Source organism: Colias philodice, chromosome 9, assembly GCF_061535455.1.
Source record: "Colias philodice isolate Cphi_HAF_F1 chromosome 9, ilColPhil1 Martin Lab GWU primary, whole genome shotgun sequence".
NCBI lineage: Eukaryota > Metazoa > Arthropoda > Insecta > Lepidoptera > Pieridae > Colias > Colias philodice.
In genome coordinates this window covers 9,742,241-9,769,872 of record NC_143094.1, presented here as the reverse complement: position 1 = coordinate 9,769,872, position 27,632 = coordinate 9,742,241, and the positions used below count along the sequence as shown (strand labels likewise).

The 27,632-nt window shown below is 32.4% G+C and overlaps 1 long non-coding RNA gene across 1 annotated transcript; it reads left to right on the top strand.

The window, feature by feature from the left end:
- The first annotated feature begins 3,401 nt into the window (after window positions 1-3,401).
- On the top strand, window positions 3,402-4,453 carry LOC149486059 (uncharacterized). Its single transcript, XR_016316028.1, has 2 exons — window positions 3,402-3,442; window positions 4,222-4,453. It is a non-coding gene; the product is annotated as an uncharacterized LOC149486059 (long non-coding RNA).
- Window positions 4,454-27,632: the final 23,179 nt, after the last annotated feature.

The window sequence follows — 27,632 nt, the reverse complement described above, 5'->3', positions numbered from 1 at the left end:
ACGCCAGCTACACTACCGCGCTCACGCCCCTATTTGTTTGCGGTGCCGCATTGTTTTCGCGCGTGTTTGTCAAAACCGACAAAAATAAAACGCGGAACTACATTGTTTTTGTAAAAGAGTATGTAAATCATCAAAACTCTGAGGGGTCATTCTAAAAATACATATATGTATATGTATAGAAACGATCTTCATGGGACTCGAGTTCTTTACATAGTAGGTTTTCTCCTAATTTCTTTCTTTTTTTATTAATCTCATGCACCCAAATTCTACGAGTTTTATGTCTTTTCAAAGTTAAAGTCCACAATCATATTTCTTCTTCCTCTGACTCCGATAACGACGACATTTCGCTTCGATCGTTGCTTCTTGACCACATTCTTGACTGACTCGCATGAGGTTTCGACTTTCGCCGATGCCGGTTCCACTAATCAAACTACACTTGATCACAGCGGAATTCATCTAGCGGTTCCGCGGTCATGGTATCGCAGCGGAGGTGTGCTACGGGCGTAAGAGCATACAATTAATAGTCTTGTTCACGTCGTCTTGAACACGTGAGCTTTTTTATTGCAAAATTAAAACTTGAGGTGCTTGCTGTACCTGAAAATGAAAAGGTTTTAATAATAACTTAATAAGTAAAAGAATGTTGTGCAATTTAAATATTTCACACTCAATTTTTATATAAAGCAAGGGCAACAAAGTTTTACGTGACCATGTTTTAAAATATAGAGAGCAGTGGTGAGGACTTAAAATCAATTAGTCGGAGGTTCGAGAGCAGAGATAGAATTTTCATTTTATCCATACCCATGTGGAATCGTCGCCACTGTTTGCATGTCAAAGAATCAAAAGTTCGACATGTGAGATCACTTATGTCAACCCGCACTTGGCCAATGGAATGGATTATGGCCTGAACGGTGAACCCCCACAGGAGGCCCGTATCCCTGCAAAAGGAACATAAGCTGACGATGATGATGATGATGATGTATATTTACACCAGTCGCAAACACACTTTAGACGACATCTGCTTTAAATATTTCCTAGCATGTTTATTTACATAGAACTATAAATACACATTTTTTTAAATAAAAATTAATCGATAATTTAAAGTATTTTTCGTAACCCGTCTGATAACTGTTTCACAAATATTTATGACAGATTGCCTTGATGTTATTTACCTGTGACCGGACAGAGACTGGAAAGCGGCGCTGATCATGCCGTTGTTTTAATTATTGCCTCGAGCCCTAAACCATGACACTGTTTATAATATTTCACAAAGAACCGACCGTTTTTTTACCTGATAACTTTTACGAATACGTACATGAGCGTTATTAGCTTCTGGTTACCTATTCGACTGTTGCATTAATTAATAAAGTGATACACATTGGTACCTGCCTATCTAAATCGCGTTCAGCTTTGTATACAAGTGAACTACCCCGGCTTTGTACGGGTGGAATTATGCATGGTAATACATATTATGGTGGTACCTTCCTCTATCACTGTATATTTTTACAAATTTTATCCAAATATATGTTCCGTAGTTTTAAAGATCTAAAGCATACATAGGAACAGACAGGAAGCGTCTTTGTTATAAATTCTGTAGTAATTGGGTGTAGATACTATTTCTCTTTATTTAGCTCTCGCAACTTTATTCGCTTCAACTTTATTCATAAAATGCTATTATCATCTTAATTACGGATATCACTTCTCCCAATTAAATTCGTAAAACCTTTAATTATGTGTTAATGACTTCAATTTAGTTCTTTATAAACTTAACGTCTTACAAATGTGATTGAACTATAATTACGTTATGATTCATTTCAAACAAAAAACCCTATGAAAATAATTAGTGTATTTATTAAGAGCTGTAAACATCACTCTAATAGCGTAATAAAAACATGTTTTGCGCCATTTATTCATTCATTTACGGCAATCGGGTCACAATTACACACGCTAATAACTGTTTCCTATTGATCCGTAAGGACTTGAACGAATTTCTCGCATATATTTTTGCAATTAATACCGTGCAATGAATATTTATTCACTAATCGTATGACTTGATCTGGTCCGCTCTATGTAATATTGAAAGGCTATATCGTTTGATCAATTCACCATTAAGTAAATGGATTTTAATGTCGTGTACAATAAATTGTTAATGTTTTATTTTATTTACGAAATATCAGAACGGAAATCGGGTCGGGGCAGATATTATGGTCTTTAATCACTTTATAATAATAGCTGAAAAGCAAATTAATATAATAGTATCGGCTTATTATTTAAAGCCAGAATTTTTATATCAATTAAATATGAAAATTCTGGCCTAATTTACTCTCATGACTATATACACTATACATATAGATATTGATAAACCAGTGACCGAAATGTCAGTAGATACCTAAACACAAAATCGAAATTTCATGGAGAAAGTCTTTGCAACACTATTATTAGTTATAGAATATAAGGGAAAATTTTATTAAACACTTCTTTAGTATCATAAATTGTAACACTGAATCAAAGTATAAGCTTGCAATAAAGCAAGACAAATAACTGAAATTTGTTGGAGCACAGTTTATCGTTTACATTGTAATTGTTATTTATAACACTGTCAGTAACTCCCCTGTTTATAAAGACATTACGTACGTATCTATTTATCTGATTCTTAAAGTGTAATACTATAATCATATTTCTTAATAATTTTGCCAAACAAACAATTACTCAAATATGTACCTTCGAATGTGGGTCAGTATGCATGTTTAAAATTGCGTATGTTTTGATAGTTCTATATAATTGGGCAGCTACTTTCATGTTTTGTATGACGAATTAAATATTACATAATTGTTTTATTTGTTTTTCAGGTGTTTAATATTTCAAGGAGACAATTTAAACTATGGATACAAAATCATTTGATTTACTCAATGGAAGAAGGTTAGATTGAAATTAAGAAAAATCTACCTATACGAATAACATTAACAGTTCATTATGAGAACTTAGCTTCTTTTGTTTATTGTTAAAAAATAATTTTCGATTTTACGTAATTAAAGTTATGTTAAATTATTGCATTAATAATTTGAAAGAAAACTTATACAAAGTTAGATAATAGTTATGGGAAAATCGTTTCTAGCGACTGAACGAACGTGGTCCTCAAAAATTTTAATATGTACGACTTCACTAAAACTTTTATGATCGATTATATGCGTACCTGCTATACTTTTTTTCAACCGTGTATTGTAGAAGAAACAATAAAAATAGGTTGACTAGTTTTATGGTTGCCGATGATCAATAAAGTTTTAGTGTCTTGATTAGACTTTTCTATCAAACTAATTAGGGGAAATTAAATACTAATTAGTTCATTTTATACTAGACTTTTTCGTATATATAGTGTAACAAAGTACACCAAAGTATCAGTAGAATTCGTTCTAACAATTCAACTTCAACAATGGTCTCTGCTAAGGTAAGATTCATAGTATTTTCTCAAACATGCTTCCAAATTAACATGCTGAGAAATGTTTATTTACGCTTGTGTTGACATTTTTAACTGACTTCAAAAAAAGGAGGAGGTTATTATCAATTCGGCCGGTATGTTTTTTTTATGTATGTACACCGATTACTCCGAGGTTTCTGAACCGATTTACGTGATTCTTTTTTTGTTCGATGCGGGATGGTTCGATGCGATGTCGAATTGGTCCCATAAAAATTTTATTCGGATAGGCCCAGTAGTTTTTATTTTATGAGCATTTTTGTCTGTATTTGTAAATACATATTGCAAGTGCAAGTTTGAAGTCGGTTGTTTTTAACGCAGTTATCACTTGTTGTCGAAATAATTACCTATTTTATTTTTGGTGTTTTGTGATCCTACTATTCCATGCAGAGGGTGAGGGTGTGAATTTAATCAAAAACAATCGGTGAACAATTATTTTCACATAATGTCTTTTATTTTTAGTGATTTTATTAAAGTATTAGGTATTTGAGTAAGTAACTAAACAAAGATCACAAAGATACAACAAATAAATTCCGTGATCGAGTCGGATTAAAAGTTCCTTTTAACTGTGAGTTGTTAAGAAGAGATCGCTCCCAGCGATAAGGTCGACCTCAGTACACTATCTAACAACGAAGGTATTTTTCAAAATGGAACAGTAGTTTCTGAGATTAGCACTTTCTAACAAACATACAAACTCTTCAGCTTTATAATATTAGTATAGATTTTATTAATGAGTATATAATATTTCCTAGGTTCTGTTCCTCGTCGTCGTGATGGCCTGTGTGGCGGCTGCGCAGGAGACGGCAACGGAAATCAACCGTGTTGACTTCACAAAATTCATAACAAACATCCAGCAAATATTCGGAGGCTACAAGGGGAATCCCGACGAATTCGTCCAGAAACTTCAGTCTTTATTCCAAAAAGGAGTTTAAATAGTGAAGATTTTGAAAATGTGGAATGATAATAATATATTCATGGCAAGATTATAGTTGTTTCTTTTCTATTCATACCGACGGTTAAAGACCTATACTTCTAAGTATTTAAAATATTTCACATTTACAGACTAGTTAAATATAAAAAACGCTTTTTTAAATTTTTTTACTGTCAACCATTGCCCAAGTGAGACTTTACGCCATATATAAAGCAGTCTAAATCAGTCTATTTAAGCAGTCTATTTAAATAAAATCTTAACATATCCTTTACCTAACATATTTCTCACACCTTTCGGACACGTTCTAAAAGAATTCAATATAACAGATATGGTGCAGAGATAACGTTATCGGACACTAATATCCCGCTCGTGCAGTAGGCACTTGATAAATTAAATTAATTAAGTAAACATTGGTCACGAAAGGCTCAGGCCTTGGGCCAGTAGTGGGCGTTAACTATGTGGTAATAGCATTAGATTTGAGGATATGGAATAATACTATTTTTATAGTGTTTACTCTATTGTGACATTGATTTGAGGATATAGTGTAATTTATGTGTGTAATATTTATACAAACTACGTTTTTGTGAATAAATAGATTGAATATAAACAAAAGATTACAACTGTAAAGTTATTACTATTAATATAATAACGTACTTTTAAATCGGTAGTTAATTACTAATCATAAAATATGATAATGTTATGAAATAACTGCTCAATAATTTATGCTCAATTGCTCAAAAGTAAACAAAAATAACAAAATTGAATTTCCAGCTTGCACTGGCAAATATTCATCCAAATCCAAGTGCTCTAAATTGGTCCAGTCACGTTAAACTGCCTTTCGAGTTAATGGTTTGTACAAAGGCGGTTATTAACTGATGACCTTAAGGACAATGCTGAAATGAATACATAGGGAAAGGCTTGGTCTAAACAAGTGAATAGATTAGTAACTTCACAGACTATGAAAGAATTTTTCTAGGCTTATTAATTAGTTATTAGTATCATAAATCTCGTGTGTAAATAAATTATTGTTTGACAAGATCACGTTGTGGTAAGCATGTTCAGCTGCAACCCGACAAGAAAAATAATTCGATTTTTTTTTAATTGATACAAATAAGTGGTGGTTTTAGAACATTTTCGTGCCTTGAAGAGCATGTTATGCCTTCAATTGTTTTATTTGTTTTAAATTGGCCTGTATATGAGATTGATATAAAAGTGCACATGCAAACTCTATGTATATCTTCGGCGCAGTTGATTCATCTCAATCGAGATGCATCAGAAAGTTTAAAATCTAAGTTACTAGCTGTGCTCCGCGGCTATTGGTCTTAGCGTGATGATATATAGCCTTAAGCCTTCCTTGCCTGCCTTATAAGTATAGATTGTAGCTTCCAAATATCTTACGCGATATACTACTTCATTAAAAAAATTGTTGGTGTATAGTTTTAAAGTTTAGTAAAGAAAGATTGTAAAAGACGACAAACTAAAGGCCTCAGTAGATACAATTTACAAGGCAATCGTTAGCAATAATAAATGAATGTGGTAAATTAATAGCAACGTTGTAGCCTATTCTTAGCTCACCTTATCACTAGTTATGCTATTAAGCTTTCAGCTACTGTACGAAACACAACAATTTCTTGTTCGGATTGTAAATATTAGTTATTTAGGATTAACGAATCGATCTTTGGACACTACAGTTACAAATATACTTTTATAGCTGTGATCGATTTGCGGATTAAATCTTCAAAGAGCCTTCCAAATATTTAATAACAATAGCATTTATTTTTGGATATTACGTAATCAAATAATAATATAAAGCTGAGGAGTAAGTTTGTTTGTTTGAACGCGCTAATCTCAGGAACTGCTGGTCCGGTTTTAGATAGCTCCTTTATCGAGGAAGGCTACATATCATCACGGTAAGACCAACAAAAGGGGAGCAATGCCGGTAAAACCGCAGGACACAGCTGTGTTTTTTTTGAACTACTAGCTAGTTAAATAATTAGAAAAAAAAATAACACATCATATTTAAAGCAATGATTAAAATATTATTTAAACCGACATTGCGAACAGTCAGCGTGGTCACGGCCCACGGGCCTGTCCGTTTAATTTATAAAATATACAATAGGTACAATATTTGTATCGTTCGTAAGACAAACTAAATCGGAACTTTACATTTGAATATTTCTAAATCGAGAATTGGCCCGCGGATGAAAGGAAAGCCAACTCAATATTTATCTGTGCTTGTGTTCTGTTACCATAAATCACGAACGTAACAAGCGTTCGTATTTCGCATTCAGAAAATGTATTATCACTGCATTGCGTTCTAGATGGCGTAAATAAACACAAGTGTTTGGATATGTAGGTATCTAAATTTGAAAATCAAGATCGAAGTTATCACCATAATGGAAGAATTAAGTATGTAGGGTTAGAGTTGTTTTTTGAAGTGTAGAAGTCACTTCTCGTTATTTTTGAAGCTATGTTGGGTATATGTAGGTACTTACCAGTCTTTAAGAGATCAGTGATCAGTGGTAAACAACTGAAATGTATGTACTGATGTGAAAGCAGTATTTGTAATTATTCATATTGTTCTTATTCTGTATCCCTTGAGTGATTGAAATCTTTTGATCTAGGTAGTTGTGAGATATGCAGTATGATGCTTTTAAATAATAACCCATTGACCACCGAGCGGCCCGATCGGGCCGAGACACAATAGATTTTCTATTGTGTCTGTGATCCGAGGAATGACGGATTAATTAATCAGAGGTATAATCAGTAAAAAAAAACAAGCAAAATCTTGTATTTTTTCGTGCCACAGTAATTTGAAAATAGTATAAGATCGAAGCACGATATCTAATACATAACATTTAAGATGGTGTTTTTCCTCATGATCATAATTCACGCAATAAAAAGATTTCAACGCGTGCTAACGATAAGCATTAATGTGGTACAACACGACACTTTGTTTTTTCCTTATTTCTGATATTCACATATGTTTTAGAATATGAATTTTGGAGTAAAATTTCAATTTTTAATGAAGGATTTTATAATCAGCCTTCTTGGATCTACCTAGTTAGTAGTTTCCATAGTCAACTAGCGGTTGCCGTAGCTAGTTGGCTATGCAAGTAGGTATACTTACAGCAGCATTGATCGTTATAAATGTAAGCCATTCAAACTTACAATAGAGTTATTAATTAAATTAAGGTCAGTTATCTTTCAAACCTTACTTTACTCATGTGCTAAGAGTGAATTTGTTATGACTATTATGTACCATATGTGGCTTTAATTGACCACTTAATAATAGAGTTGTCAGTATTGTTCAGTATCCCAAGCAATTTGGTATTTGACAAGCGAATTTAATTCTAATCCATGTATTAAGAGAACTACGAACAGTACCTTAATTGGATGTTAAATAAACGACAAGCAGTCAAGAGCTCCACTTCTATTTATATTCCCAAATACATTTTGTATAGATTTAACAATAGCACTTAATCATTTAGTAAAATGGAGGCTGTATTATTTTGGTTTGTTTTAATGTCATAAATACTATGAGATTTTTATAAAGTGAATGATTACAATTTATTTACTAATTGAACATTTAAAATGTATTATTCTCAGAATTAGCACTAGTAATGGAAGATAATTACTCGTATCAAAACTGAGGAAACTCATTGTTGGCTAATCACGTCTAATGATGCTCAATATAGAGACAGGATTGGCATTACCGGTCGATTAAGAATTCGTGCAAACCCGGTCGCAACAGTAGTCAACCAATAAATAGCTATTCAATCATAATATTTAAATAATATTTCGTTCATTAATCAGACACAACTTGTCATGGAGATTTCATGGTGTAATTTGTGTTAAATCAATCAATAACCCCAAGGTCCTGACACCATAGCGCTGCGTGGGCCACGCGTCCATTTATAATGGCTTTAGAAATTTCAATTTATATTATTTAATAATAGGTTAACGTTAATCTATCACAGCACGTATAATAGTTCAAGTCCTTCAGAGTAATGGCCTAAAGGCATGTCCATATCAAAACAATAGTATGCTACGATTGTTTCTTACTCGGAATTTGACCTATATTATAATATTATGTATAATGATGTAATTTTAGAATCTGCGGTATAAATAAAATGCGCTGAATAAGTTAGTATTAATTTATTTTACAGAATTAATTTACTTTTATGCTAACAAGGATATGAAACCATAAGATATAAACGAGTATTTAATTGTTTAGGTATAATCAGTATACTAATTTCATACATCCGATTGAATTTTAAATAAATCCATTATACCGATGCATTATAAAATAGCAATGACCTTTATTGGAAATTTTTATTCAACGCAGGCACTCTTATACAACTAAAACTAACTGGACTAGCGCTAGTAATTTTGGGATATAATACCAACGGTAACCTTCCCATACCCATAACTTTTCCGTGTATTTATAATTAACATTTTGCATAGAAACTTTTATTTTGCTATAAAATAGTAATAACTTCAAAGAAAACAACAAACCTTGAAACAGTACCATACAATAAGTAGAGTCAGGATTCGTGACGAAAAGTTAACCCCGCCCAGAGCCATGAAGGCAAATCGAATATAACAATACAATTAAACCGCGATCTATCGACTGTGCCCTTACACGGAATTGTCGAATGGTCAGCTCAGCTGAATGTTACACAATTGAAAGTACAAGAGACTAGAACGATAGAAGTAAATTAGTAGATTTAAAAAAAAACTTAACTGAAACTGTTTCTTGAACATTTGACATTTTTTTCCAAGATTATTCTTAAAAATATGGGCGATGTAGAGTATGAGTATATGCAGAAATGAAATTTAATAGGAAAGAAAATCATATTATTTTTATATGAATAAATGTGTTTTTTAGACAAATGAGTATTTAGCAATACGTATATTTTATACTATTAAAATTGCACGATGTTTATAAGCTCTCCATGCCTGTTAAGCTCAAATGACAGAACTTTTAACAGCCCACTTCAAGTCTCAATAAAATGAATTTGTTCTGAAATTTTATTACAATCACATATTAAATTTTCTTATTTGATAATAAAAATGTAAAACATCAAGACACATTTACAAACTAACATACCCGTATATCTTAACGCCTTTAATACTTTCTTACATCAAAAACATAGAAAATGTACCAAAAATCTTTATGTTAAATGTGATGAATGATGATGCAATCCAACTACTTTTTCTGACATAAAAGAGGTAAAAAGTATCCCATATTTTAATCAAAGTCTTATCGTATGGCTATATAGACAATTTATTCCAAACATTCACCGTATGCCATTTAGGCACATTCACAAATATCCAGACAACTTCCACATTACGCAAAAAATATAAGTAAATAAATATTATTATTCGACTCTAGTGTCAATCTGTATTCGCTATCTGTGCTAGTATTTTGTCCTTTCGTACAGATACCAATTTTAACAGCAATGTGGTAATGGTCATTTATAACCACATTTGAAGTCATTATAGTTTTTATAACATTGTATTTCTGTTGTAATAGCGTAAAATTTAGATATGGAATTTATGTATGGCCATATTTATATGATTTATATTTTCAATTGTATAATAATATGTGACCAGTAATGAGCGTAAACGGGAATGGTGTATTGTTACTTTGTCTTTTTTTATTGCTGTGAAGAATGCATCGGTATAAACTTCAAACTTCTTGTTTTGACTTTTACAGACTGCACGACACATATCCTTGTCCTCGTAGTTGGAGCATATAAATCGGACTAAAAAGAAACATCACATAAACGGTACTCATATCAAATCTCCCTCAATATACGTTCGTTATAATAAAATGAACTGCGCCATTATAATGGAGTTTTTTTTAATAACATACATTCTCTGTAGATCGCTATCGTGTGTAGAATGATTATAGAAAATTTTATTCCGTGGTAGCCGCATAATTGATTGGCATGAAAATTTTTTTGAATAAAACAATTATTATTTGGAATTAGGAATAAAAATTTATAATACAAAAAGCGATGACAATCTTTATTGGGTATGACGTAATAACCTTAATAAATTATGCTTTATAAAGTCATAGTATAAAAACACAACCAGCTCTCGAAAACCACTTCAAATAACACGCAAGCATTCTCACCCATTGTATGCGTTAAACATCGAGTTATTCAAATTATTTTCGATTGTTCCACAAATGTTATAGTTACGCAAGTTAAGTACGTTTATCTCAATAATCGGACAGGTGCCAGTTATTATAACACAGAATTTCATTCATGAACTGGTTTCACACCTATCATTTCGGCCGTCCTTGTCCTCGCTGCAAGTGACCATATAAACAAAAAAATTACTAGTTTAAAAATAGGAATTATACTTGCAGGAAGTCGAACTATATGTAGCAGTTAATTTTAACAGTTGAGTGAATTCTAACTGTTAATACAACTTTGATATTTTTTTTAAATAAACATTAATTTTAAATAAAATGTTTATACATCCGATTCTATAATATTATTTTACTTAGATTCATATTTTTCTTGCCATAGGAACTAGCTTTCAACATAAGTTAGAACGTATTTTTTAATTTTTTGTGGAATGAAAGTTACATCTTTGTGAAATTAAATACACGGATAATAAAACAAAATAATTTAATTTTTCATAAAATATCTTTAAATCAAAATTCTTGAAAGTATTGCACTTCATTTTTATAAATTTACTTTTGTGCAAAAGTGTTCCAAATTCTTTTAAGATTTTAATTAAATTTAACATTTCTTTAATGCCTTAGAATTAATTGCCTAATGTTTTTTAATCTAATTACGCAACACATAAAAGCATTTTATTGTTTATATACTGAATTAGATAAAGTATATAAATAATGCATGCGGCACTCAAGATACTTTCACTTTCTGAATATATAGTTAAATTTATTATTCATTAATGCTAAACAGCTATCGAAAAACAAATATCAGTTTACGTTTTAACATACTTACAAACTTATAGACAAATCCAACAAGTCACATATTATTATGAACAGTTTCAAATAAGATTTTGCCATTTGATCCTGTTTCAACTCCCCTTTAGTCTGATGCAGCATCTTGAAACTTATCCTGCTCCTTAATGTCGTTATATTAGGTCACATGAGGGGGTCGCGGAAGAATTCAAACCAATACCCGCGGCTGAGAGAAATCCGACACAACCCACGGCTCCATCCCCGAGGGCCATGGCTATGCAAGATTTCCTCACTTTAAAAAAAAAGAAAATAGTCCACATTACAGCTCTACTAGATACTAGAGCTGCTATTTCAGCAAAGGATTTCAAAAAATATCGATGATATAAGTTTTGGAGCGCAGATCGGTGGTTCAGACATGGTCTGTAAATATAAGTTCTAGTATATAATATTTACCACGCTCCATTGATAAAATTTTAGCCATACAGTTTTACTGTGGTTTATGTCCTACTTACATTAGAGTCGTAAAATTGGTTGAAGTTTGTAGAAAAACCAGAACGCATGCTTACCTTTCATAAATAGCTGTAAAAGAGTATTATAATATTACAAGTAGCAACTCCTTTTTAAAATTATAAAGAACTAGCTTACCGCCCGCGGCTTCGCCCGCTTTGTCTAAAACATAATAAATTATATACTAAAACCTTCCTCATGAATCACTCTATCTATTAAAAAAAACCGCATCCAAATCCGTTGCGTAGTTTTAAAGATTTGAACATACATAGGGCTATGTCCCTATGTATGGACAGAGAAAGCGACTTTGTTTTATACGATGTAGTGATACTGCCTAACACTTCTTCTATTGCATCAAATAATCCCCAACAATGAACCGTTTGTTCTTTATAAATACTATATAGAATTTAATATAATATAATAGATGTTTAATAATTAAATGTTACGCAGGTTGGTTTATGTCATTGATACACTATCTAAATACAATTCTCGACTAAATAGAACGTTGATTAATTCCCGAGGTCACTGATAATGCTAATCTGAGAAATATCGGTTCTGCGACGGTGATTAAGTTTTATAATCTCAATTAATAAAAATATGCAAATTTTATTACATTCAATTATATTACAGTACTTGTTAAATAAGGTATTAATTAATAAAATATAGTAACCAAATGATACCCAAAGCATTGTTGTATAAATAATATAAATACAGTTTAAAAATAATCTCAACAAAAAACAGTTCATGAATTCCCACAAAACTTTGAAGAGAATTAAAACAATCATAATATTATGGTGATCTATATGTCAATGGACCTCTTTAAATAGGATGTAGTTACTTGTAGACGGCATACATTTTTCAGTTTAATGAATAGGTAAATTATAAACAATTGCGGACTTATTGCGGATTACAATAGGTATTCACAACTTCATTTGCCCCGCGGTTTTACCTGCATTGCTCTGCACCTATTAGTTTGAGCGTGATGATACATAGCCTATAGTCTTCCTCGATAAATGGGCTATCTAACACTGAAATACTTTTTCAAATCAGACCAGTAGTTCCTGAGATTAGCGCGTTCAATCAAACAAACAATTTCTTCAGCTTTTTAATATTAGTATAGATACAGTTAAGCGTTTACAGAATAGGCCCCACACATAACAACGGACAACACCACGGACATATTTGAAATCTATAAGACAATATATAATAGAATGCGTGTTTTTCAAACATCTACATTACGTAAATATCACAATCTCATACTTCTATTTCTCAACAAAGCTTCGTGACATATTAAAGGAAATCTGATTGGATTGAATACTGATTTTTCATAATTAAAGTCACGATAACTTTAATCATTTCAGAAAGCAATCATACAATTTAAAGATTGTAGATTGTTCTATTGTTTGCTGGTTACGGTTATTTCGAGTATACAATTTTGCAAATCTTTTTTATTTGAAGATAAGCAGATGGATAATATAAAGAGGAAGATAAAGTTAAAAAGTGAAATATCGTAAGGAAAGTGATTATTGTCTATTTAATATCTGATCAATCTAATTTCTAAAGCATACATTTGTATATTTTAACCAATTATTAAAAAATAATTATTTCTATAAATACCCTCGTTAAGAAAACATTCTTCGATAAATTTAATTGCGAGAAAATTTACCTTAAATATAATTACTATACATCGTAATTATTAAATACCGAATGCAAGTAGGTACTAAATAAATAACTACGGTATAATATTTACCTATTTTCATATATCACTGTCAGTTTTCAATTCTAAGTTAAAGACAAAAAGCGAACTCATGTGTGATATTAATTGTAAACATGTTATTGTTAGATAAATCTTTATTATTTGACGTTAAAGTGAGCCTTTCGCGTAATTAATGTTATACGAGTATATAAGACATGAATGATAAGAAACATAGGCTCAATAAAGGAGCTATAGAATTTATAGGCTCTAAGGTAATTCCGTGTTTGTTTCGTAACACTGTATTATTGAAATAAGTGTCGGTATCAAGTTCATTTATTGCCTATAAAGTACAATTCAGTTGCTAATTTAGATTAACTGTGTTACTGTTATTTCTCGGTTATTGTTAATTCAGAAGCTTTTAAGGTAATTTCAATTCAATTAAGTAATTAATAGAGCGGTTACTGCAAATAATAAAAAAACAATGTCCCTAGAGCTCAGGTGTTAATATATTTCTTATTGATACATTAAGAATTTTATCAAAATTAAAAGTTACAAATAGGTAACGTAAAAGGTTAGAAGGTGCATTGATAGCTTGGTAGTTTCACAAGCAATCTGTATGTTCCCCTTTTTTGCTAACATAGAAACTGCAAGAAAACAATTAGAGCACCCATTTCAATTTGGTGCTATAAGCTTAACTTAGGTAACAATTAATTATGAATCTTATAATAATTATATTCTAAAGGACAAAGATGGTCAGTGACTATTTTCGTCCAAAAAATTAACGTTTCATATTCCATCTTTCTTGCATATCAAAGTATAATCCCTGTAATCGTTTTAATACTGATGCTTTTTAAGTACTTTTTGTGATAGACCTTTCAAGTGAATGTAGGACAGGTATTATGTGAGATCATAATCGACACTTACAGGTAGGTGTAAACTTATATAATCTATTTTTAAATACCAGATGTTATTGCTTAGTCAATTCCTACCTTTACCTTTTAACGATATTTTTTATGATGTATGGAACTTCTAAATATAAAATATGTACAAAAGTCCTAGAAGCATATATATTCATTATTATTACTGTAAGTTCCAAAAAAATCCTTCTGTACTAGTTCTTGAAGGTAAAAAGCAACACTTTTTTAATAAATAAAAAAATGTTGTGTGGTTTTATGAAACCACGGTAAAAGTGAAACTGTTCGAACGGTTCCGAACACTGCTTTGTGTAGCGCATGTCGCGTGACGGTCGGCTGCCGAGTAGGTATACCTACTCGGCAGCCGCGATACACGCGACATGCGATACACAGACCAAAAAGTTTGAGACGATGTAATAAAAGTTTCACTTTAAAATAAAATGAATGCATTATGACCTATTACCTACAACAAAAAAGCATTTTGCATTTATATCACTTATTAACAATCAAAACAATAACAACAAAAATGAAAAACCACAGTAAAGACTTAATTTTTTATGCTTTCACGTTCATATTACATCAATCGTGTTCTCATTAGTCCTTTTACAAACTTTAACATGGAATAAATTAAAAAAATATGTACTGCGTAGTCTATTTTAAGATTTTCTCAATAAGTAAACCAACGTCCTTAATGATAACGAAGGAATGTAGTTCACTAGACAGAGTGACACAGCCTGCGATACTTTATCATTGAATGAGGACATTGCTTTTATTTTTTATTTTTATATCCAAATATACGGCATACTGATGCAATATTTACAGTGTAAATATGCAGCAACTGTTTGCATATTTTATTAATATAATCATAATCCTACTTACTATTTATAAAGGCGAAAGTTTGTAAGTATGGATGTATGGATGTTTGTTACTCTTTCACGTAAAAACTACTGAACCGATTACAATGAAATTTAGCACACATATAGAGGGTAACTTAGCTAACACATAGGATAGGTTTTATCCCGGAAATCCCACGGGAACGGGAAATATGCGGGTTTTCCTTTGAAAACGCAGGTGAAGCCGCGGGCGGAAATCTAGTAATATTATAGATGAGGACAGATATATGTATGTTAATCAAGTATATAAGTGACAGGCTACACTTACCTATACTTGTTTTACCTATATCTATATAGACATAGCATATAATATAGGTACAGAAATTATTTTCTAATATCTTTCTGTACATATAAAATAAAACATCTTTTAGCTACAATTTGTATTCTTGAAACGTTTTACCAACACCTTTTCTGTCAGAAACACGTCTGAGGACGATAACATTGATAAAATCTCATCAACGATGTATTTGAATGTACCAAAACGGTGTAAGGCTTTGATGTTAATGGGCAATAAATACCTGCAATACACAGGCTTGCTATCAATTTATCCGTTGAATAATTCCAACTCAACTTGCACTCGCCTCATTGTCATTCCGTCCGTTCTCGTTTTAATAGGGAGCGACTTAAATCCGAACAATTTGTAAATATTCCGCGTTCATAACTAGATCCGCACTTTCGTTCTCGTCTGAATTGCGATCACGAGTATTGATTAGAAATTGCCACTAGACACGTGATCTGATGTCACTCGATGCACTATATTACGAATGATTACGCTGGAGATATGGCTAGGTTCCGTATAAACGGCTATGGGCTGAATTTGAATGTGTCAGCTGCATCGATAAGGCTAGTGTTGTAATGCCCTTAGGATTTTGTAAGGTAACGCAGCACCTGTCTGAATCGTAAGTGTAGCTAATAATTACATTAATTATACATGCTTCCTAGTGTACAGGAAATTGATGAATGACAATATGGAAGTGTAAGTGTATAGTTTATTTTATTGGTTTTCATTCAATTGTCGTTAAATTCTAGAGTGAATATACCGAATATTCTTACACCATTTCTCAACCACCTCAATGATTTTTTACTATTACGTTTCTGAAGTATAAAATCTCCATTGCTTTGCAAAAACACAGGATGTATGGCGACTGCATTTGTAAGAAGAAAAAAAACTGTCGTCAAATGTCATCTTGTTTAGATTTAAATATTATTTTTATTTATAACAAAACCCACAGACTGTCTTCAGGATGTTGTGTATATGTTTATATCTTGTATATCTACATGTTTACCAGTAAGAGGACCAGATTCACCTCTTGCAGATAATGCCATCGCAATCTAATTTTGATACAGGATCTCATTTTAAGCGATAGATAAACTAAAGAGTCTCTAATCTAAATATTAATATCTCTAGATTGAATAACTTCTAGAAGTTATGAAACTGTACTCGCCAACGGTTAACATGCACACGTCAATATTCTGAGTAATACATGCGATAATCTCAACAGACAATCGGTATTCATGTATATGTATTTAACATAAGAACGAGATTACAAAGTGTTACAATAACGTGATCGCCCAGTAACAATACGTCGATTAAACTGTCGCTCTACATAATTATTACGTAGGCCTAATGCCTTAGTGAAAGTCACTTTATGTGTATCTTTAAACTGAGTTTTAATCATGTTATTTATAATTACTTTCGATCGTTACGTGTTACTGTTCAATATTCATCATTGTTGTTGTTGATTTTGATAAACTAAATGTGTGACATTTAAATAATTATTAGTGTAAGAATTAGTGTAAGAATTAAGGGTAATTTAAAAGTCAAACATTTCCAATTAATGGAATGGTTTCTTTTTGCAATAATTATATTTATCGGTGTCACAGTTACCTACAGAATGTAATCTAATAATTTTTTCAAAAATGCAAATGATTGACTGTTTAAATATTATATTATAACTATAATTATGAAATATGTAATACTACATATATGGATGTATGAATGTTTCTTAGTAGATATATTAAATCTTTTGCACCTACTAGCATAACACTAGATAACACATACGCTATTAAAATAGTTTTGGTCGTTGTTTTGTCATAAAGTATAAAGGGTTGACTTTTCTTAGGGAAATTAATGAAAATAACATACTTCTAGATTATAACACATAAACTATTAAAATAGCCCTTAGCCGTAGTTTCAGAATAACCAAGTCATTAGACATAATATGCATGATACATACATTTTTATATATGTGATCAATTTAAATATCTTTCAATTTCCTATTTTATTTACTTCCTTATCTATGTCTACTTATTGAGCTTGTCTTATATTTTTTTGAGCTAATTGACTTGTCATGTCAATTCATATTACATAGGTTCTTAATGTAACGTTTAATAAAAAAATAAAATAAAAAACCAAACATGTGATCTCGATCCAAAATTACAATTTTTTTCTCTCAGGTGAGATTATTCCTTTCTACTTTCACATGCCTATATTTTAAAGGGAATTGGAATAAAACATAATATAACATTTTAAAAAGGGCCAAATACAGAGAATTATTTATTAAAAATAATCTGAGCATTGATTAATTTAAAATTTTAATTATATCACTTTTAGTATTCAGACTTCTATGTCAGGCTTAAAAAAAAGACAATTCGAATTCAAATAAGAACTTCCTGTTATTACCACCTACATTTTCATAATTCAAACGCAACATAAAAAGTACATAGGTATAGACAGATTATTACAAAAATGTAGGGAACCGGAATTAACAACCTTAAAAGGCTGGTTGTCAAAGCAATACGTCACACGCACCATGCCTCCTTACCATGAACCGCCTCGGGTTTACTGGAGTACTGACAGTACAGGGCATAGTTGAATCAAGGAACTGGTTAACTCGACCTTACACGTCATCAAGTATACTTTCAATATGTCTCTTAACCATTGCGCAATGTCGATCATACTTCGTGTCATTGGGCGTTTGCATAATGGTCAGTGGTCACACCTATATTTTCGATTCAGCGTTATAATTTACGTCCCTAATACATACATAACGAGATTTTCCAAAATCTTCACGTGTTCGTGCTATTCCGTAATGAGGTTAATGTACTTCCTTATTATATATTTAAAAATTTTAAGTAACTGTTAGTTTAAATATACCACCTTTTCAAATTTCGTTTATATGTTTAATTCATAATGCTATTAAATAATAAACTTAATATTCCAAAACATCGATACAGCGCCATCTATTAGCAAGCAGAGTAAACTTTTTACTAACAATCATTAATTCGACGCCCCCCGCGAATAATCCGGTAATGACCTATTACGGGGTTTTTCATGTTATGCGTTATCTAGAATTTAAAATACACCATGTAAATTTTTTTCAGAATTTTTCTATCTTTATTTACGAAGATATGAAAAATTACGCGTATATTCCATAAATAATAACATTAAAATGTATTTTAAACGAATAATATGGTTTTAGATCTTTACGAAAAATAATATCAATATGCTTCGACAGTAAACATTGTTACGATATTATTCAGGTAAATAGTTTTCTACATTATTTAAGTAAGTGCTAGTACAGGCTTATTCGGGGTTTTATTAAGAAATCGATTTCCAGATACATTCATTATGGAGTGCAAGTATGCAAGGTATTTTTTTAAACACTTTCTATTACTGAGCAAATGATTTATACGGCCTTAGAAAAATTAAAAGAGATGAAAGTTTGATAGATAAACGAGACAGGCATCAGAATAGACCTTCGAAACCTTCATCTTCATCTTCATTAGATGCTGGTCGTCCGACTCAGGTTCTACCTGCAAACCACAATAAGCCCCCATCAGTATGGCTTCATGCCACAGAGGAGCACCGAGAACGCCCTCTATAGACTGGTGGGCCACATCAGAAATAAGAGGGAGGAGAAGAAGATTTCTGTTGTGGTATTTCTGGACATAAAGGGAGCCTTCGACAGCGCCTGGTGGCCAGTCATAAAGGTGCGGTTGGCCGAAGTTGGGTGTCCGGGGAACGTAAGGCGGGTGATCAGCAGATACCTGACTGGAAGAGGTGTGAAAGTTACCTAACTTTCACACCTCTTGTCCCCCGCATACCTGCGGGTGTGAAGTGAGTAGAGAGACCAACAAGGGGTGCGTGCAGGGTTCCATAGGTGGGCCGCTCCTGTGGGACCTCTTGCTGGATCCTGTGCTGTGGATGTTAAAGGAGATGGATGTGTTTTGTCAGGCATTTGCCGACGACATTGTGCTAGTGTTTGATGGAGATACTGCTTTAGAAGTAGAGACGAAGACAAACTGCACATTGAGGAAAATTGACGAATGGGGTGTCAGAAATAAACAAAAATTCGCACCGCACAAGACATGTGCCCTGCTCTCGACACGAAAATTAAAATTTGACATGCCACGACTTGTAATGGGGAGTGTGGACATCCAATATTTCGAAAGTATTAAGATACTGGGCCTTACTATTGATGGCGGCCTGACATTGACCGAAACGTCGGGAGCGTTTGCAAAAAGGCAATCGCCCGTTATAAGCTATTAGCAAGAGCAGCTAGAGTAAATTGGGGGCTTAACCCCCAAGTAGTTAAGACTATATATATCGCAGTTATAGAACCGACTATCTTGTATGCATCAGCAGCGTGGGCACCCACTACGGAAAAGATGGGGGTCCAAAAGAGGCTTAACACCGTTCAACGGGAGATCCCAGAAGATCTGCAGAGCATATCGGACTGTCTCCCTGAACTCTGCGATGCTGTTGGCTGGGATTCTCCCTCTTGACCTCAGGATACTCGAAGCTTCGAGGCTTTATGAGATCAAGAGGGGTGTGTCGCACCCGGCGGTGTTGAGGGAAAGGGAGGTGGAACGAATGGCTCTTGCGATTGAGGACCCACATTCGGCAGAGCAGGTAGAGCTGGGGCTCGGCTTGATAAATGAGGACACCTATGCTGCCGTGGTTAACAGCCACGTCTACAGGGTCTATACGGACGGCAGCAAGATTGAGGGTCGAGTCGGAGCCGCCTTTTCCGTATGGAAAGGATATGCCGAGACAAAGGCCATTAAGCTTGCGTTGCCACCGTATTGTACCTATCTATCAGGCTGAGCTCCTAGCACTCAAAAGAGCAGTAGACATAGCCTGCAAGAGTGGAGCGGCAAAGGTCGGTGTCCTTATTGACTCCAGATCGGCGCTCCAGGCGGTTACCCTGAGTTCCCCTCATCCCCTGACTGTACAAACACGGGCGGCCCTCCGAAAAGCTGCATTGCAGAGGCGGGTGGTCTCCCTGTTTTGGATTAAGGCGCACGCAGGGCGGGGAACGAACGGGCAGACGAGTTAGCCAAGGAGGCCGCTCTGGGGTTGAGGAGGAAACCGGATTACGATCTGTGTCCTGTTTCATTCGTCAAGCGTATTTTGAGACACGCTACGATCAGCGAATGGGATAGGAGATACGATGTAGGAGGAACGACCGGAGTCACGAAGCTCTTTTTCCCAAGCGCTGCTGCTGCATAGAAGGTAGTCGGGAAAAAGACATCACACACCACACCATACAAGTACTGACTGGTCACGGTGGATTCGCATTCTGCAGTGAGGTTCTGATGAGGATTCTGATTAAATTTTTAACTGTAATAGGACCATAGTATAATTTTCATGATTATGTAATCATGTGTAATAGTCGTGTCTTCAGTGCAGTGTCTATTTTTTATAATAATAATAACTATCGTGTTTTGTGAAACAATCCAAAGTTGTTTCATTTACTAAAATGTCCTGTATTTCATAAAATATACTATAATAATCATCAAATAATACTTAAGTAAACTATTCGAATAAACAGTAATAGTTATAACAATAAAATGTACGTTACTGTTAAACAATCGAATAACCAAATAATAGATTTTTACAAATGTTCAGTATACAAAACAAATAACACGAATATTAGCGCAACAAGATATTACTGTTGCCGTCGAAAATATAAATTTACACGAACAATATCGTAAGTGACATTACTGACCAGAGCTTGACCTACACTAGTATAGTAAAATGGAGTTATTAAGGAAAAATGGTTTTTTATTTTTCCTGAACATATTTTTCACTTTTACGATTACCGGATTATTCGCGGGGGGCGTCGAATTATTGTCATTCATCATTGTAGCTCGGGAATGGGGATTTTGGGATTAACATTTTTAAATGCAAATTCGATTTCATAAATAATATATACTCCAAAAACACCATATTCATACACTAAAGCACAGACATGATATATTATGTCTGTGCACTATAGGGTTTGAGTTGGTTTTACCAAACATACAGCCTTAAAACCAGGGCTTGAGTAATCATACTTCAGATGTGTAGGAAAATTTTAATAACAAGTTATGACTTTGATATATTGATCAACATAAAATTGATATCAACGTAGAAGCCTGATAGCCTTATCAAATGCGAGCTTTCAACACCTAACCTATTTACATGCACAATTTTAGAGGGAAAGGCAATGGGTAGGTACGTTTACGTTATTTGCATAATATAGATAAAAAATTATAGGCAATCACTATAATATTAATATTATTAGAACATTTACACGAATAATATTTTTGTCTTTCGGAGAAATTAACTGAATTATTAATAGAAATTAACTGAATTATTAATGACGACATTATTTTTTAATTGAAGTTTTAAGTAAATAACAAAAACTATATTGTTAGTATATTAGATATCATGTAGAAGTTTTAATTAGATGCAGCTCAGTAATTAATTTCTCACTTAAATAAAAAATAAGTGCAAAAATGCAATCCAAAAAATATAGTCAATTAAAAATATACAAAGTTATTGACACTTTTGATTAAGACATAGTAAATCCACCGACCTGTAGGACTTTAAAATATATATGCATTAATTAATAAACTGGTACTGTAAATCATTTGTTTTTCTGCTAATTAACAACAATAAGTAACAGCTTGTTCACAATCCATTGTTCGTTTTTGTTTATGGAGAGTTAACACGGACTCAGTACATGTCACTTGTACTAATGTGGCACTATACGACTTTATTGGCATTAATGAAACTGTCAGCGTGTGAAGTAATTGCTGTGAACAACAGAATAACAAAGAAGAGCACTTTATTTTATAGTTCTTAGTAATAAATAAAATGTGATGGTTGAGGTACCTACTCGTATTGATATTAGAGTGATTGGAACAACATAACAATTTAATCCAATATTAAATGATAATTAATAATTTATAGACATCACTACCATGCAAACAAATAATATTACTTGGATAAAAATTACAATTTATTGTTTCAGTAGGTAATTGTCTTCATATTTTCTTCTCTGTTTCAGTCATCGACCGTCTTCTTAAGTGGAGCTTATTAATAATTAATAGATGACTTAATGATCCTAGAATGTATAATAACCATCAAGTTTTATCTCAGAGTTGCATAAAATAACTAAAAATATTTTCAAAAGTTGTTATACGTGTTATGCAAAAGTTCGTATCCTATGCCAAAACTGTGTGTAGAAAACACAAAGTTAAAAATAGTTTGACATCAAAAACGTAACGTATTGCAAAATCGAGCAGAAAATTTAAAAATTCAAACTTTTGTCGGCAAACTGTTTCGCCCACAGCTCTATAAAGTATTTTGTAACTTTTAATTTTTGAGAGCAACTACATTGATATTAAATTTCTAAAATATATTACGCAATCTATATTATATAACGTTATTTGTATTAAAAATTAACAAAAAGTATTTTAGTATAAATTTATAAAGAATAGAAAAAATTCGATCACGAGGCGGGACTCGAACCCGCACCCTTTCGCGCCATTCCGGGGCGGATGCCTGACCAACTCAGCCACTCGTGACCCGCCAGAGCAATCGAATTTATTCTATTCTTTCAGTTTTATGTGTCTGTAGGGACACACCGCGCGCCATCTATTGAGATGATTAACAACCATTTCAACCAATATGAAGCACTTTTCAGTGAATACAATATTGTAACGATGGAACACGACCTTTTTTGTTGAAATTTTCAACTCAAAATTTTCAACAAAAAAGGTCGTGTTCCATCGTTACAATATTGTATTCACTGAAAAGTGCTTCATATTGGTTGAAATGGTTGTTAATCATCTCAATAGATGGCGCGCGGTGTGTCCCTACAGACACATAAAACTGAAAGAATAGAATAAATTCGATTGCTCTGGCGGGTCACGAGTGGCTGAGTTGGTCAGGCATCCGCCCCGGAATGGCGCGAAAGGGTGCGGGTTCGAGTCCCGCCTCGTGATCGAATTTTTTCTATTCTTTATAAATTTATATTTATAAAGCATTTGAATGCCATAAAACCAAAAAATATAAATTCAAGTATTTTAGTATTTAGTTTTCATTTGTTATCGTTTGCAAAGAAAAACATTCATGATGATTTAATCATGGACGTATAAAAAAAGACGGACGCCGTATTACGAACAAACAACGTGAAGCCACCATAGTAAGCTAGCGATCGTGTAAAGACAATAAACACGCACACACTCTCACCATAGTAAGCTAGTCGGCCGCCATTACGTCGTGAACTACCGACTGATTAACTGCGTCACTGTTTCACAAAAAATATTTAAAATGCCGTCTTGCGTGGTTAAATGGTGTCGCAACAGTACAATTTTAAATAACAAAACACAAGGGATTACATTCCACAGGGAAGCAATTATTTCTTTTATGTTTTAATGACAAAATTATTACGGCAAAATTTATAGAAAAAAATACAGCCGCCATTGTCATCAGGACAGCTGTTGCCATGGCAACATGGCACACACACATGGATGTTTCGCCGCCATTACTAGGCTTCACTCAATGTTTAGGCGATATACCGTCCGTCTTTTTTTATACGTCCATGGATTTAATAATGAAAATCTAAATATTTCTTAAATTTTCATCCACTCATTACATATTCATTTTTATCAAAGATTATCCGTTAAATGTATTAATTTATATGTGCTGAATATTGGCACTATAACCATCATGTCTCGCATTAGATACCTACTAAGACACTAAGTTATACATAATAATATAAGACAAACAAAAAAATAAATATAACGTCTTTACTCGTAAATTTTGTCAAATGTAGCTCTTGCTACGTGAATAATAAATATTTTTTTAGTTATTTTTGGTACGTGACTAATAAACAATACTTTCTTTCTATAAATTCCTACCATACAAATGTATAATGATGTTCTTTTATTAACATTTAATGAAATGCGTGATCGATTAATCTTCGCCTTGATAGGCGTAACGCTAGAAAATGATGAAAGGTTCGCTTTCTCGTTTACAAAATTAATGGCAAATTAATAGATCTGAGTAATTAGATAGGAGAAATTATGTTCATGGAAAGAAAATTCGTATTCATACTCGATGACTGTAAATCACAGAGCTTCTACATAACTATAATATATTATAAGTATATTTCCTACTTTTACCTCTTCGAATACTTAAAGACTAATTACTACATTAAAGACTGCTCACGATGCCGTCTGCGAAGTCAATAAAAATTCGCTTCTCGTGTGGTCAATGTTTATGTTATTCTGCTTGTATTCAATTCTAAGCAGTGTTAACATATTTCGTGTTAAAAAGACAGACGGACAAATTATAAATTATTCATTTTAGATTATTGCTCTGATTAATACAGCATAGGTATATTTATTTTATTTTATATGCTGTTAAAATATTAATAATTATTATTCCCTTGGCTACGTTATTACAAAAAACCAAAACTAGACGAACATGAGGTAACGCTCTCCAAACACATTGTTTTTACCACCGTAAAATTGCCCCTTTGCCCAATACAAAACGTTTTATATAATATTTGATAAGCATTGTACCAACATAGAGGGCGGGTGCGTATTTGAATACAATAGCATCATACAGTGTACAAAATCTACGTGTTTGAGATCATCCGAGATAACACTTGCATTCCGTACTATTTACAAACAATGACAACAGCCAGGTAAACGCATAGTGTAACGTGTTTTGACACAACGTGGGAAATGGGGACATTGGGGCATTCAATCTGTCTCCACTTAGATTGCTCACGCATTTATGAAGAATTGTTTAGATTGTTCTTGAGTATCGCAATTTGCAGTGAATATAGTTTACGTATGACCAATATGTTGACAATATTTTGGATGAGTTACATCATTTTAAAATGTCTCCATTAAATCTTACAACAGCTACATGTTTTCGTGATTAAATCGAAATATAACTGATACGAGATCAAATTAAGATAACATTAAAATTCTGTTTTCAAACAACCTTATGACATTACCCATATGGGCCCTTACATAACCTAAACCTACTTAGATTATGTCGGTCCACACGGTTATAGTATGTCAGGTCATTCATATTCCCAAAGTAATTTCTAAGTCGTGAACATAAAAGAAATAACAACATAAAAGACATGAAATTTTCACATTAATGATGCAATATGACGAATAGACTTGGACAAACGATAAAACATTTGGACAAACTAACTTTTATGAGCGTTTGTTTTCTACATATAACTTTCCATTACATAAAGATATTACAATTACCTATTTGTTTGTTTATTGCGCGGTGCTTTCGCAATAAAAATTTAGCCGATAAAATAATGATCAAGATTAATTTAAAATAAGGCAAATAAAATACAATCACCAACTGTCTACGTGACCAACTTTGTATTACAAGAATCTACATAGTTTTGTCACGAATATCATAATTTAGTACTGCAGTGTCTTAATGAACGATGGATAAATTATAGACCAATTAATTTAACCCTTATAATTCATATTCATTGCGTTGCATTTCATTTGAATGGAATAACATTACGAGGAGTATTGTTTCAAGAATTTTCTAAGGTGTTTTTAGTTTTAGAATTCAACGGAGCTTTCGCTTTTTTTTAACAGAATACTTTTCCCCAGCAATTTATCAAATATCACCATTAGGTACGTTAATAACAGCATTAAGGTATAAAGACCGCATTTAAATAAAATACAAGTCCCTCATATCACTTAGGTGTAAAGTGAATTCCGATAGTCTCTTTTGGATAACAAAACATTTTTACAAATATCAGTCATTTTATTTCTCAGCTAATTATTATGCAATGTCTGTTTTTTCTTTATCCTGCTATTATAAAAATGTCTAACGTCTTTTATTTGGCAATTATTATTTCCTTTTCACATGTTCTTATCTCAAATTCTATATTAAGTTCTGAAAGTGATTTCATATACGAAAATATTACACACATTACGTAAATTTATAAAATAAATAATTCATAAAAATAGATGTGTTGAGTGGAGAAATAGCGAGTTACAGTTACGTAAATCTATTTGCAAATTTACCAAAGATAAGGAGCACTTTTATTATCGCAATGTGTCTTGTATACCTTGGATTGGATAAGGATAAAGCTTGTTATTCAATAATGTGTAAAATCCTTTAGAACTCTTTAGTCGCATGGTGCATTTTTTTTTATAAAGGCACCCGCCATTACATGGTCTTCGCGCCACCTCTGGAATATTGTCCAGAGACATTATTTACATTTTTTATTTATTTACAAAAACACAATTTACAGCCACATAATGAATTAAAGCTAAAATTTACATTACGATTACGATTAATTAAAATACGAAATTAAAAATATCAAATAAAAGTCCTATAATTTATATATTTCATTTAATTTAAAAAATCGTCTTTCTTTATTTAATTAATTTCTCATTGCTATTACATTGACATTTGACACATATAGATAATGCATTTCTTGCAATTACTTGTAATATATCTAAAACACTTAGAAACAAACAATTGGCGCTTGAATTACTATTATTAGATATTTTTTTAAAACATAATGACGATATCTGCCCTACATTACGCATATTTCACATTACATATTTTCACTTTCTATTTCAAATTAATGAATAATAAGGTAATATTTATAATCCTTACTTCGTAACGCCTAGTAACTAGATCATTGCGCATTGCAATTAATAAAATAATTACTATTTATCGTATCTTAATGTATATGACAAGAACTAACGATATAATTATAGTATTATACAGCAATTATCGTGAGGTATTATTAAAAATTGCAATTATCATCCTGTTACAACATATTTTTCTTTTCTGCACAAAACTGTACTAGGAACTTCTCTAGTAGCAGCAATTCTTATATCTAATCCACTTGATATTTAAATACAATTTTATATCATTATAAAAAAAAAGGTATTATATAAAATAAAAATATGAACAATTGGGTATTA